The following is a 13,139-nucleotide window of genomic DNA, read 5'->3' on the forward strand; positions in this document are numbered from 1 at the left end:
ATCAAAAATAATTTAATGATTCAAAACCATCAAGATGTAAGTTGATGAAAAATGTTATTTAGAAATTCAACAAAATTGACATCAATTTGTCGCAACACATTCAAAATAGAGATTTAACTAATATGGTACCGGGGGTGGCTCTTTGAGCATCTTTTTCAAACTAGCACCTTATTACTCCGAAAATTCTAAAATATTTATATTTTTTCAACCTTTTTCGGCTTTTTTAATTAAATTTCATATGGTAGCTTCACACACTTGCCGGACGACCGGGGTGGTAGCTCTTTCCTACATGTGGTGGTAGTTTTCACACTTCTTTTGGATGTAACTCTTTCCACATCTTTTAAACATAGGAGTTTCTTTTTCTCCCTTTTTTTATTTTTAAACAATTTCAAACTCCTCCTAAATTAGACAATCTCACAGTTGAAAATAATTTTGACGAATTTTAGTCAATTAGAGAATATCCATTCATCATATCCAACACTTACAACCAAGATGAATTAATCACAAAAAAAAAATCAAATTTGATTTCAAAATTTTGATGAATTTATGCAATAAGAAATCATATATTAATTTATCGTCAAAATAATAAAAAAATGGAGTAAAACCGATAATTAATATGAATTTAACTTAACATGATTGTGAAGTTAAAACCCGTTTAAACAATCTTAAAAAAATCTCTCATCAAAATAATGATTCTCAACCATCTCTTTTCTCGAAATTTTGAATTCCTAAACACCTTTCCTCAACATGATTTATAAATAAACAAAAATTCAATGCACCAAAAATCATTCAAACATGTAATGCAATGAGTAAAATTATGCAACAAACACCAATCAAAGCATTACACTAAAGATCAAAATGACTAGGACGAGGAGCAAGGAAAGATATCACCTTTCCGGATCCAAACTTGTCGGATCGTTGGTTTTCTCGAGTTGTCGACGTTAGGTGCCGTTTGTTTAGACTTTTGATCAACCGTTGGTGGTTTCTTCGGTTGAGGCTTCGGTTGAATTTGTCGTTGAGGCTTATGCACCCGGTTTGCATGAACTTGACGTTGTGCATTAGAAATCCGATTCTTTTGAGGTACTCGACTAACTTGATTTTTCGTTTGATTTCGCGGGGGAAGTCGAGTTGTAGATGATGCCGCTTGAGGTTTAGAGAGTGTCGATCGATTCTTCATTTCCTTGTTTGAGCAATTCCTTTTAATGTGTCCTTTGATGCCACATCGCTGACACACTTTGCCTTTAGATGTTGTTGAGACTTTCGAAGTTGATTTAGAATCCTTCTCAACAAAAACTCTTTCGTATCCAAGGCCTAATTTATCCGTTTGACCCAATCCAAGCATTTTGTCCAACTTTTTTGATCCCGAAGAAAATTGTTGAAGATCGGATTGGAGTTGACAAACTTGATCGATCAACGACTTATTGGATGTGTGCGATTCCTCGAATTGTTGCTTCAAAAATCCAATCTTGTTGTTAGAAGATTTGATCGTTGATTCCGCATCCTTAAGCTTCTCTTGGAGGTCCGAATTAATCTTCAAGTTTGAATCCCTTTCCTCCTCAAGAACCTTATTCAAATTCTTTACGTTGTTGTTTTCCTCCTCAAGTTCCAACAAACGACGTCTCAACTTCTTGTTGAGTTTAGCCATCTTCTTAGATTCAATGAGAAGTTGATTGTACGCTTCCGCTATGTCATCGTCGTTTGATTCCTCATCACTTTCGCCATTGTTGCTCGATGAATCATGTGAAGAAAGGGAAATATTGGAGTTAGTAGTAAAAGAGGATAAACACACAACATTCGACGAAGGAGTATTAGCAAATAAAGCAATTTGGTCATTCTTTTCTTCGTCACTTGATGATGATTCACTTGATGTTGAATCATCCCACGTCTTTGCTTGCATAGCCTTTTGTCTGTACGTCTACTTTGAAGGACAATCCGTCGCAATGTGACCGTAGCCTTTGCACTTGAAGCATTGGATCTCTCCTTCAAATCCATCCTTTTCCTTTGAGGATTTTGCACGGTTTTTATCCCTAGACTTTGAAGATGAAGATGATTTAGACAAAGATTGTCGCTTGGACGATGAAGCCTTGTCCAATCTATTCTTGTTTCGGAAATTTCGACGAAACTTCTTCGTGAGAAGCGCCAATTGTTGTTCAAAAGTCCGCGAATGATTAAACACATGCGAACTCGAGTCTTCTCCTTCTCCTTCTGTAATTTCAATTCAACACCGTGTCTTTTAGAACGAAAACTGCGAAGAAGATTGATGAGTAGGAAAAACAATCTCAAATCTTCAAGCACCTAACTAATCTTCGAGCCTCATCCGTCTGATGCTATACCTCGTTCGATCGCGCGCAACCTTTGTCCCAGACACGTTCGGCAAGAGCTTCAAAATCTTCTAAATAACCATTAGAATCCGGATTTTCTGACTCCCAAGTCTAACATTATTTACAAGCGTCTGTAGACGGTTGTATAGTACTCGGCTAATAGTTCGTTTTTCTAATCCATAGAAATATAATCAAAACTGCTGTTAGGCATTTGCCAATTTTTGACCTTTACTAAGCTCGTTCCTTCATGGCCGTAATCTTGATAGAGAATCCCAATTTGCTTTGCCGTTCGCAAGCCGAAAATAGCGAGTAAACTCCCGTTTGAGACAATGCACTAAATAAAGCGTTATGCCGCCTGCCGTTAACGAAGACTGTCTCGTTTTTCTCTTCCTTCGTCCATTTGTTTCGTGTTTGCTTTTCAACATATCCACTTTTTCTATTCGATGTTTCCACCCCAAATTCAATATGATTCCAAACCCGCTCATCGATACGCAATTAGAAAAGCTTCTCATTGCAACTTCCAATAGGCATAATTGTGCCGATCCGAAGAGGAGTCGATTTAATGTTCCACTTCGTCTCATAATAACAATTTTATCTAGTCCTGCTCTGATACATTGAAGAGTTTTTGAGAGCCCAAGAATCTAATCTAGATCTATATCTATCACTTATAGTCGTCGGTAATAGACCGTGACGGCCAAAAACACAAATCATCGATACAATAAAAATAATGGCGAAAAAAAAAGCACACCGAGATTTACCGTGGAAAACTCCAACTTGCGAGAAAAACCCACGGACCCCCAAACACGCGAAAAAAATAATTCACTAAAAAAAGGATTACAAGTGTATACGGACTCCACGACACTCAACCTATCTCTTAACCCTCCTATGAATCTTCGCGCACTCCTCGGTTGTCACGCCCTCACGTTTCGAATCCAGAACGCACTCCACTTCGATATCCACGTAAGCTTCCATCACGCCGGAATGCCACGACGCCACTCGAATCCACGAGCCAACGAATCCGAATCCACGAACCGCCTTCATGAAGAGCATCATATATGTAATCCTTCGCTAGGATATCGTAGAAAAACCAAGGAATGAAAACCCAACCGAAGCGGAGAATCCAACTCGACATATAAGAGAATGCGAAATCGACATTCTCGATTATCTAAAGACGGCTAATTTGTAAAAATAGGTTTAGATGAAATCCAGCTCTAGGGTTTCCTTAATACATGTATTCTTATGATGCTTAATCCATTGAGAACACCTAAGCCTTATTTATAGACTTTAGAATCAAAACGGAGTAGAATTAGAAAGTTTCTTTCTAAAATCAGCACCTTGTACCGGAACAAGGAAAGCTGTCCAGGGTACAGCATGACGGAAGAATTTTCTACGAAGCTTCTGTACCCTGGACAGACTGCTTTTTGTTCCGGAATAGGGCTTGTACTGGTACAGCCATGATGGTTGTACCAGAACAACCATCAAACGATCCGCGCAAACACTGATGGCTGTACCCTGGACAGAAAACCCTTGTACCGGTACAACAATGCAGTTTTTGCTGAAAATGCATTGTTTCGGATTTTACAAGCTCTTAGAAACTTTCTAATCAATTACAACTTGAAAATATGATTCTAAGATCTATAAATAAGTATGAATCACCATAAACAAGATTTAAAGCTTACCTAAGCATCGTGATTCAGGTTTTGCGTGTTTTGCGTCCTTTCTGATTCTTCGAAGTCTTGGATTCTTCGATCTTCAATACGCCGCTCCGGACCTCTTCAAGACTCCAACTCGACCCACGAAACTTGCCAATACATAGGACCTAACAGCCAACACCATCCTCGCTCCGCGCTGCTAGCCAGACTCGGCTAGGACCGAGCTCAGCCCTGGTGGTGGCCGGTGCACAGTCGCCACCCTGAGCAGTTGCGCCGATCTCCAGGGACTTCGGCAACCCGCCGCACACCATCACCGCCACCCCTGTAACACACTGGACCTGTGCAAATTGCGAGGTTCGAGTGTTTGATATGAATTCCGAGCTTTTCCACACTTGGTAGAAGGTCGTAGACTGTATTCCGACCTAAAAGTTCGAATTCCTGGATTTTGGCTTAGTCCTGAGAGTTTCACTCTCGGGGACCAGTCCCTGGTGGGAGAGACCGGTCCCTCCGGAATAGTGTTGCCGCAGACTTGAGGCAACAAGTCCCTGGCAGGGAGAGACCGGTTCCTGAGAGCTTGTTTTGTGGGAAGGTCCCAAGGGACCGGTCCCAGCTGATAGAGACCGGTCCCTCTGGGCGAAAATTGCCCAGTTCGGGCTGATGCACTGCTTGGATTATTGAGGGACCTAGGTGGATTTTGTTACATGAGAGGGCTTTTAGGCCATTTCCTCTCTCTCTTTTTCTCACTTCTCACACTCTCACACTCTCAAGAAAGAGAAGAAGAAGGAGAAACAAGAGGAGAAGAAGGAGAAGGAGAAGAAGGAGAGCTTGCCTTGTGGACTTGGGACTTCTTCCTCAACCTCTCCTCTCACCATTGGAGGCTTGGATCTTAGACTTGGAGCTTTGTGGAGGATCAATCTTCAACCCTTGAGGATTTTGAGTTTGGTTTGGAGCATCCTAGAGGTAAGTGACTAGCTTCCTTCCTCTAAATCCTAGTTTTGGAGCTTTAAACTAGATGAAACCCTAGATTTGAATTTTAGGGTTTATTTTGGGGATTTTTAATTTGAGGGCTTTGGGACCCAATTGATTGGTTTAGAACCTTCCTTTAGGTTGGATTGGAAGGGTTCTTGCTTTCTTTTGAAGCTTGAGAAGGGATTTCTATACAGGAGGTGAGTTTTGCCCTTTTCTTGAATCGGTTAAAGATTGAGCTTAGTATTGTTCGTAAGGTTCGTTTGACTCTTGTTCCTATATCTTTAGAGTACTAGGAGACTAGTGGACTCCTCCGTTCGGCGAAACGAAGAATTCCGTTTTTCGGTGGGTTTGACTTTATGAAAACGGGGCAAAATGGCCCATATGTTTTTTATACTTATAGTAAAGTCTTTTTGAATGCAAATCCATACTAGATAGGATTTATGTGAATTTTAGAACACTTAAAATCTATGTGCTATGTGTAAGATAAATTTCACTCTATATAGTAGAGCATTCTGGGTAATCTTCATGCATGTGAGAAGTGTTCGAGATAGCTATGAGAATCTTGTCTCTTGTGTTAAATTAACTCATAATTGGATAATTGTAAACACTACACTATGATTGGACTTGTTGAACAAAGTGTCATAAAGGGGCACTTGACTTGGTAGACTATGAGCTATATATTATATTGAGATATTGACATAATGACATAGTGATAGGCCATTGACATCTATTACTTTCCATGTTTTAGACATGATGACATAGAGATAGGCCTTAAGACATTCGATATATTCCGTGTTGTTATACATGAGGACTTGGTACTTGGGACGGATCTTACGATACTTGCCATTGTGCTCATTCGCACATGCTTGTGAGGGTCGCTCCCTACAAGCCGGCACTCCGGAGATGGCCATCGCGATACATATTCGCCGTGCGAGATTGGGCGTCGAAGTGAACTGCCGTGGGAAAAGCTCATTCCTAGAGTGGGGATGTTGACTACCACGGGGCCATTAGGCTCGGCATCGGCCAGACAGCATAGGGTGGGTCTCAGGCCAGACAGCCTTCGGACGGGTCTCACGAGATTTAACTTTAAGTAGTTAACATGCCATGTGGACATTGACTAGAATAGTAAATAATGACATCTTTACTATTTAGCTTGTGGACATCATACTAGTGATACTTTGGTACATTCATGCTAGTGTAGCCTTTTATTACTTGAGCAAAATCATGCTAAGTAGAGATATCTTGTGGTAGCAAGTACTCTTGTTTATTTACTCGTTGTACTTATCGCTTTTACTTATACTTCTTTACTGACCCTTTGTTTAGCTTTGGGCCTAGTGGCGCATTTCACTGAAGTCAGTAATTGCCCACTGGAAACTATTATTTAATAGTTCTCACGCTCTCTATTTTATGGTTTTATTTCAGAGCCTTCGGCACCGGCGGAGGCACGGGATCGTGACAAGGGTGTCGCCTAGCTAGATAGCGGGGACCTACTTGCTCTTAGGTGGTTACTCTCTTTTTGTGTTTTTGGTGAGAGAGAGATTTTTGTACCATGTATAGAGACCACCTATGTACTCTTTTAGCTCCTATTTTGGGATATCCGTTGTACTGCTTTGTGTTTTTACTTCTAGTGGATTTTAGCCTTTTGGTTATTTCTCTATTGTAGAATCTAGATGTCGTTTTATGCTCTGATATCTCTAGATCTGCTTTAACAGCTTTATTTTATCATTTTGTTTTAGACGTCTTATATTTTAGACATATGGCGGGTCTAGGCACGTGTCGGGCGGGCTTCCGCTGGGTCCCGGGGCGTGACAGCCCCTGTGGCTGCCGGCCGTCACTCCCACTCTTTGCGGCCGCCCAGGCTTTGGGCAGCCCGAGCTTGAACCCGCGGGGTCTCCGCACGCTACTACAGCCCGGAGCCGGTCGCGCCGCCCATCCACTGTCTCCGGCGTCCTCCAACTTGCCACCGCTCGCCGTCCCGTCGTCCCCGTGGTCGCAAGCCGCCGCCTGTGCTCCTTGCGGTCGTCCAGTGCTTATGCAGGCCGAGGTCGAGCCACCTCGGCCACCGTGCGTCGCCACCGCCCACAGCGGCGCGCACCGTCCCTCCCTCGACCTCCGGCGAATGATCGCTGTCGCCTCGAGCTCCTCCAGCCGTCGCCGGGCAGCCGCGGACACCTTGAACCCAAGAGCAGCTACGGGCTTGATCTCCTTCGCCGCTCCACCAGCCGCCGCCAGCCGTCAGCCAGCACCTGCCCTAGACCCCTTCGACCAGCCGCACCCATCCCTGGCCAGAGTGCCCGCCGTCCGGCCGCCGGCGACCAATCCTATCTCCACTACCTAGGTAAGGCTGTTTTTATTAGTTCCAGGACACTGTTTGGGGTTCCGATCACCTTCCCGGTGATCCGAAGGCACCCCGATGTGTTTGGAAGTGAGCACAATGATCCTTACTTCGTGTTGAACACTGTGCTCACCTCTGTTAGGGTCATAGATGCCCTGGTTTGTGTATTAGACGCGATCTTAGCGTTGTGGGCGTTGTTTCGCTGAATTCCGCGTCGCTTGTGCGCGTGCCACAGTGGCCGGCAGTGCTCCGAAAGGTGAGCACGACCTCCGGCACATCGAGACCTGTCAGCAGTGGTCTCGGCCTAGCTAGAATACCCTCGGTTTGCGCGGTCGGGCCACAAAACCCCAGAAATCGCATGAAATAATACAATTTCACGTAATCGGGAGGGTTTTTATGAAATTGTTTATGTTGTGATCGCTGTGGGCAGCGTGTGCGGGCTGTGGGTGACCTCTGGATTGATTGTCCAAGGCCCCAAGCCCTTGCGGAGATCGAAAATTGATTTCCGGTGTGTTCGTCGGTAAAATCCGCCGACGGAACGCGTTTTCGGTTCAGGATTATTCTGACGGTGCCTAGTGATGTTTTGTGTTGTCGCTGAGCCTTGTTGGCTGGTCACCTGCATCGTTTCGAGGGTTCAGAAACGACGGGTGAGCGACGGTGGGGTTCCGGTGTCGAATTGGAAACTTCCGGGAATCCGTATCGGAACGATTATCCGATGATAATCGTTTCAGAGTAATGTACTATTCTTGTTGCCAAGTGACATGAAAATATGTGTTTAGTGGCAGCGGGTGACTCGTGGTACGAGTTGGTGCGTTTCAGGACAGTTCGTGGGTCCCGGCTAGACCTGGCAATTTAGACCCATACCCACGGGTACCCACGGGTTACCCGCAAATTTGCGGGTATGTGTATCAACTTTTCGAACCCAAAAAATTATGGGTAAAACGGGTGGGTACCCATTAAGCTGTGGGCATTTTGGGTAACCCGCGGGTACCCACGAGTACCTACACATATATTTTTTTAATTAAAAATATATTTTCTTAATTAAAATACATATATTTTTATTTATTTATCCTAAAAATTCTAACCCTAATTTCTTATCGCTTCTTTTATATTATGAATTTTTTTTCTTTAATTCTTTAAATATTTTTTTGTATGTTATGATATTTTAAATAATAAGTTATGTTATATTTTTAAAACTTATATATATATATATATATATATATGTATTTGCATTTAAAAAATGTGAGAGAAAAAATGAAAAAGAATTACGGATAACCCACATACCCACCCGCTCACCCGCGGGTGGGTATGGGTAAAGATGTTGGCTACCCAAAAATTTGCGGGTAAATTTTACCTATGCCCAAGTAACCCGCGGCTACAATGACCCGCCCGCGGGTTACCCAACCCGCCCATTTGCCAGGTCTAGTCCCGACGGAGTCCCGGTGCGATTTCGGGACTTCCGGCGTACTTCGGCGATCGGTTTGGGAAACCGATTCCCGTAGGCTTAGTGGTGGGGATTGTGCGTTAATGTTTTATGTTCGTGGGTTGAATTCTAATTAGGTGGACCCTTCGTAGGTCCGGTTGATACTTCTTCCTCAGTCGAGAGACATGCACTGTATTTATACAGGTGGGTACTTCGATTCGAAGTCGGTACAGTGGTGCACACTCAGTGATATCCTTCTACCCTGTTCTCCTGTTGTTACTATTGCATAGTATATTATATTGAGCCTTGCACCCATGCTGTTTTCATCTCTACTCAGTTGTTTCACGTTTAGTATCATGAGTAGGAGTAGAGTAGTCTTATCTACATGTGATATCTGTGACCTGGTTGGTCGATTCTCATACTTCGTATCTGTTGACCTGGTTGGTCAGATCTCATACTTTGTATCAGTGACCTTGTTGGTCGGTTAGACTATTTGGTGACCTATACGGTCAGTATCCCTAGAGGGTTTGGATTTTCAGCTAGTTGCCGATGTTTGGTTATGACCTAGTCGGTCAGTTCGTTACATCTGGTATTGTGACCTTGCTGGTCGGTCCTTTTGTCTCGTATTTGTAACCTATTCGATCGGCCTACTGTATCATTATCGTGACTTACTCAGTCGGTTGTATTATCTGATGACCTATACGGTCGGTATACCCTGAGGGGTAGGATTGTCGGCTAGTGGCTAACGGTTAGTTCTGAATTATGCTTGCATATCTTCGATAGGATGTTGAGTGGTTCCATCCTAGTTGACCTGAGCGGTCGGTACCTGTGTTTCTTACAGTTCGATGACCTATTGGTCAGTGTGCCCCGAGGGGCGGTGATTGTCTGCTAGTTGCCAATGGTTGGCTATTGAGCATATCAGTATCGATCGCCACTACTCGTACGCATTTCACGAACACCAGCGGTCTGGTCACCGTAAGAGGGTGTTCTTTTCCCGAAAAGTGGTTCGGAGTGCCAGCCCGTGAATCCAAGAGCTTATGCTGGGGTTATATGCTTGTAGACCCAAGAGCTTATGCTGGGTTCAGTTATAGTTTAGAGCTGTTATGGCACAGGCCTGAGATGTTGCGGACCAATATGGCTGTTCCAGATTGGGTATTTTGGACTCGTTGTCCGTTGATACATTCATACAGTAGCGGTAGCAGTGCATTCTTTATCCTGTTCATTTATTATCTTAGCTACTGTATTTCACTTGCCCATGTTATTTATCTCTTCTTGATCCAGTGAATACTCTTCGCCTTCATTGGCTTGTGGAACCCACTGGGAGGGCAGACATGTTTACATGTTCTCACCTCCCCCACCATTTTTCAGGTATTGCGGGCAGTGAGCGTTGAGACGAGTCGTGAGACACGTTCGTAGCGATCGATAGAGCTTCCGACCCGTTTTGTTCAGTTTAGTTCCTATCGCGTTATTTCTGATGATATGATTTAGATAGTAATTATATGGTTCAGTATTTTTATTACATTTGAATATTTGAATTTTCATGAATGTAATAAAAGAATTTGTGGATTTTGTGAAATGAAAAATAATTTTCTACCCCTCGTAGTAGCGTTTTTTAAAAGAAAAATGTTTCCGTGTGGAAAACGGTGTTTAAAAAGGTTTTCTCAGTTTTCAGGACTTAGTGTTTTTAAAAACGAGTTTTCAAGTAGGAAACGTTTTAAAACTAATAGCTGTGGATTTATGTTTAAACCCTGAATGTGAACCTGTGGTGAATGGTGTATGAATATCTAAATAGTTGAATGTTGTATATTCATCTGTGGTGGTTATATCCTGGTTATACGTTTTGTACTTATGCGACGCCGTGCGAATATAGGGGAGACTCTGTCCGTGTGAACAGTGGACTCCCTATATTTGTGGCGGATCTGGCATACCCGGGGGCCAGGTTTTCAAAAAAAAAAATTTGGGTGCTTCCGCATTGCTTTTAAACTAAAAAGGGACCCCGGGGCGTGACAAAGGTACGATAAACTCTTCGCAGCTCACCAAGAAACATGCAGACATGTAACTAACTCTTAGTTTGGTATGTTATTTAAAACTTACTTTTAGTTTCTTCTAAAGCTACGCTGATTTATGCTGATATTATTGGTATCAATTAGTGGATGCTTTCTTAATTAAATCAAGCAGCATATTTCTAGTGTTAGTTCGATTGTACAAACTCAAAAAGTTACGCCCTTTGATGTAGGCGCTCCGACTCTAACGAATAAGCTTAATTATATTCTTCTATCATGTAAATGCATGCTCAGCGATGACGACAACGTTTCTGAACTATAATTGGATAATTAATGTCTCGATGCTAATTTCGATGGAAAATGATATGTTTTAATTTCTTGCGGAATTCTGCTACATTTTATTGTTATAAAACATAGGCAATATACTCTTCTTTTTTAATGCTTTAACAAATCAAAGATGTTATTGCACAAATTTGAACTAATTCAAATGTTACTCAATGTGCAAGTTCAAGTATATATTCCTAGAGCCGACCAGAATTCGTTTATGCACTTTTTGATTTTGTTATCATACAACTTTTTACCTTTTGTATTTATTTCAGTTAGAGAGTTTGAATTGTTATAATTACTACAACATATGAGTGGATATTATTGTTGTGACATATGGATATTTAATTTTAGTTTTATCTTTTTAGCAAGAATTTAAGAAATTTTGTTGATTGCTTTTTTTTAATCTCATCGATTTAATGTACATGAGATTAGCTTAACTAAAGTTTAATATTAGACTAGATGTTTAAATAAAATATTATATTTTTAATGACGATGGGACACTTATTAAGTGTCACTATATAAAAAAAATATTACTTTAAAAAAAAAAAAAATTAGGGACACTAATGTGTGTCACTAAAAGCAAAAACAACTGTCACTAAACTGCAACACTTATTTTGGGATATACCGACACTTTATTAAGTGTCGATATATACCCTAGGGACTGCACATATAGCGGCACTATTTTTAGTGTCGATATTTTGGCCAGCAACACTTTTTTTTAGATTTTAGGGACACTTAAAAGTGTTGCTATAGCTTAGTTTTGTTGTAGTGTCAGTGACACTCTTAGTGATCCATTGCATGACTTGGCATTACATGACCTTATGGTCGAGGACACTCTTAGTTATCTACTGCGTGACATTGTTCTATCCTTGAGATAGAGGTTGACCTGATTGGTCGGTGATTCCTTATGGACTTTCTCTCGGCTATTTGTCGATAGTTACCTATTGCATCAATCGCCACAGCTCTTGCGCATTTCATATACACTAGCGGTTTGATCCACCGAAAAAGAGTGCTCTTTTTCGAAAAAGTGATTGTATTTCTGACCCGTAAGCCTGATGCGGCTATTTTGCTAGGGTTATATGCTAGATGGTTGAGTATGATGTGGCATTGCTTGAGGTCTTTAGATCAACATAGCCGATTTGATTGAGTATATTTAGACTATCTGTCCGGTTGATGCATACTTGCATTCTGTTTTATATTACAGTAGCGATTGATTGTATTTCTATTTACAATTGATTATTTTCTTTTAGCTTGTTATTGCTACTACTGTATCTGTTGAACCTATTCATTACAATTGATTACTTTCTCGTCTGTCGGTGAATACAACTTGCCCTTGTCGGTTTGCGGTATCTACTAGAAATCTCAGATTGGTTTCTCTCCCCTCGTTTTTACAGGTGACAATAAGCGGTAAGGGTCGTGATGGTGAGTTTGGTTCGGTGTAGCTAGTGAGCTCTAGTAGTCCCGTGTTTACCCAGTTAGCGACTATGGTTATTTCATCTTTACTGCTTTATGATTATTTTTAATAATATTAGATACTGTGGTGGTTCAGTTAAGTTGATTATTTGTGGTGGTTTTGATAATTTGTTGACTTGTATTTATTAATTATGGTAATATATCACGTGGTACGCCGTGCAAATACAAAAAAGATTCTGTCCATATGGATAGAGGAATCCCTATATTTGTGGTGGGTCTATCTATTCTGTGGGCAAGGTCGAAAAGAAATTGGGCATTTTTCTACTGATATTGTTTTCAAATTTGACCTCTTTCTGAAAAGTCTTTCCAAAAAAGAGCCCCGGAGCATAACAGCCTTTTCGATTGAAAAGTAACTTTTCAATGTTTGGTTACTCGTAAAGAGATTTTCTCTGAAATTTTTTTTGTAGATTCTCAGAAAAATGTACTTTTTCCTTTTTTTTTTTCTCTCTTTTGAGCGAAAAACGAAAACATTGTGTTGAAAAAATGTTGCTCAAGGAACTTTAGCGCATGGTCCATGAGTTCTACATCACCTAATGGACAGCATGAGAGAGTCCACCATAGACCTCTCTCTCCCTCTTTCATTGCACGTACACGCACGGACGGACATGTATATAATATTTCTTATATAAATATGCT

The sequence above is a fragment of the Ananas comosus genome, unplaced genomic scaffold, assembly GCF_001540865.1.
Source record: "Ananas comosus cultivar F153 unplaced genomic scaffold, ASM154086v1, whole genome shotgun sequence".
In the NCBI taxonomy this organism is placed as follows: Eukaryota; Viridiplantae; Streptophyta; class Magnoliopsida; order Poales; family Bromeliaceae; genus Ananas; species Ananas comosus.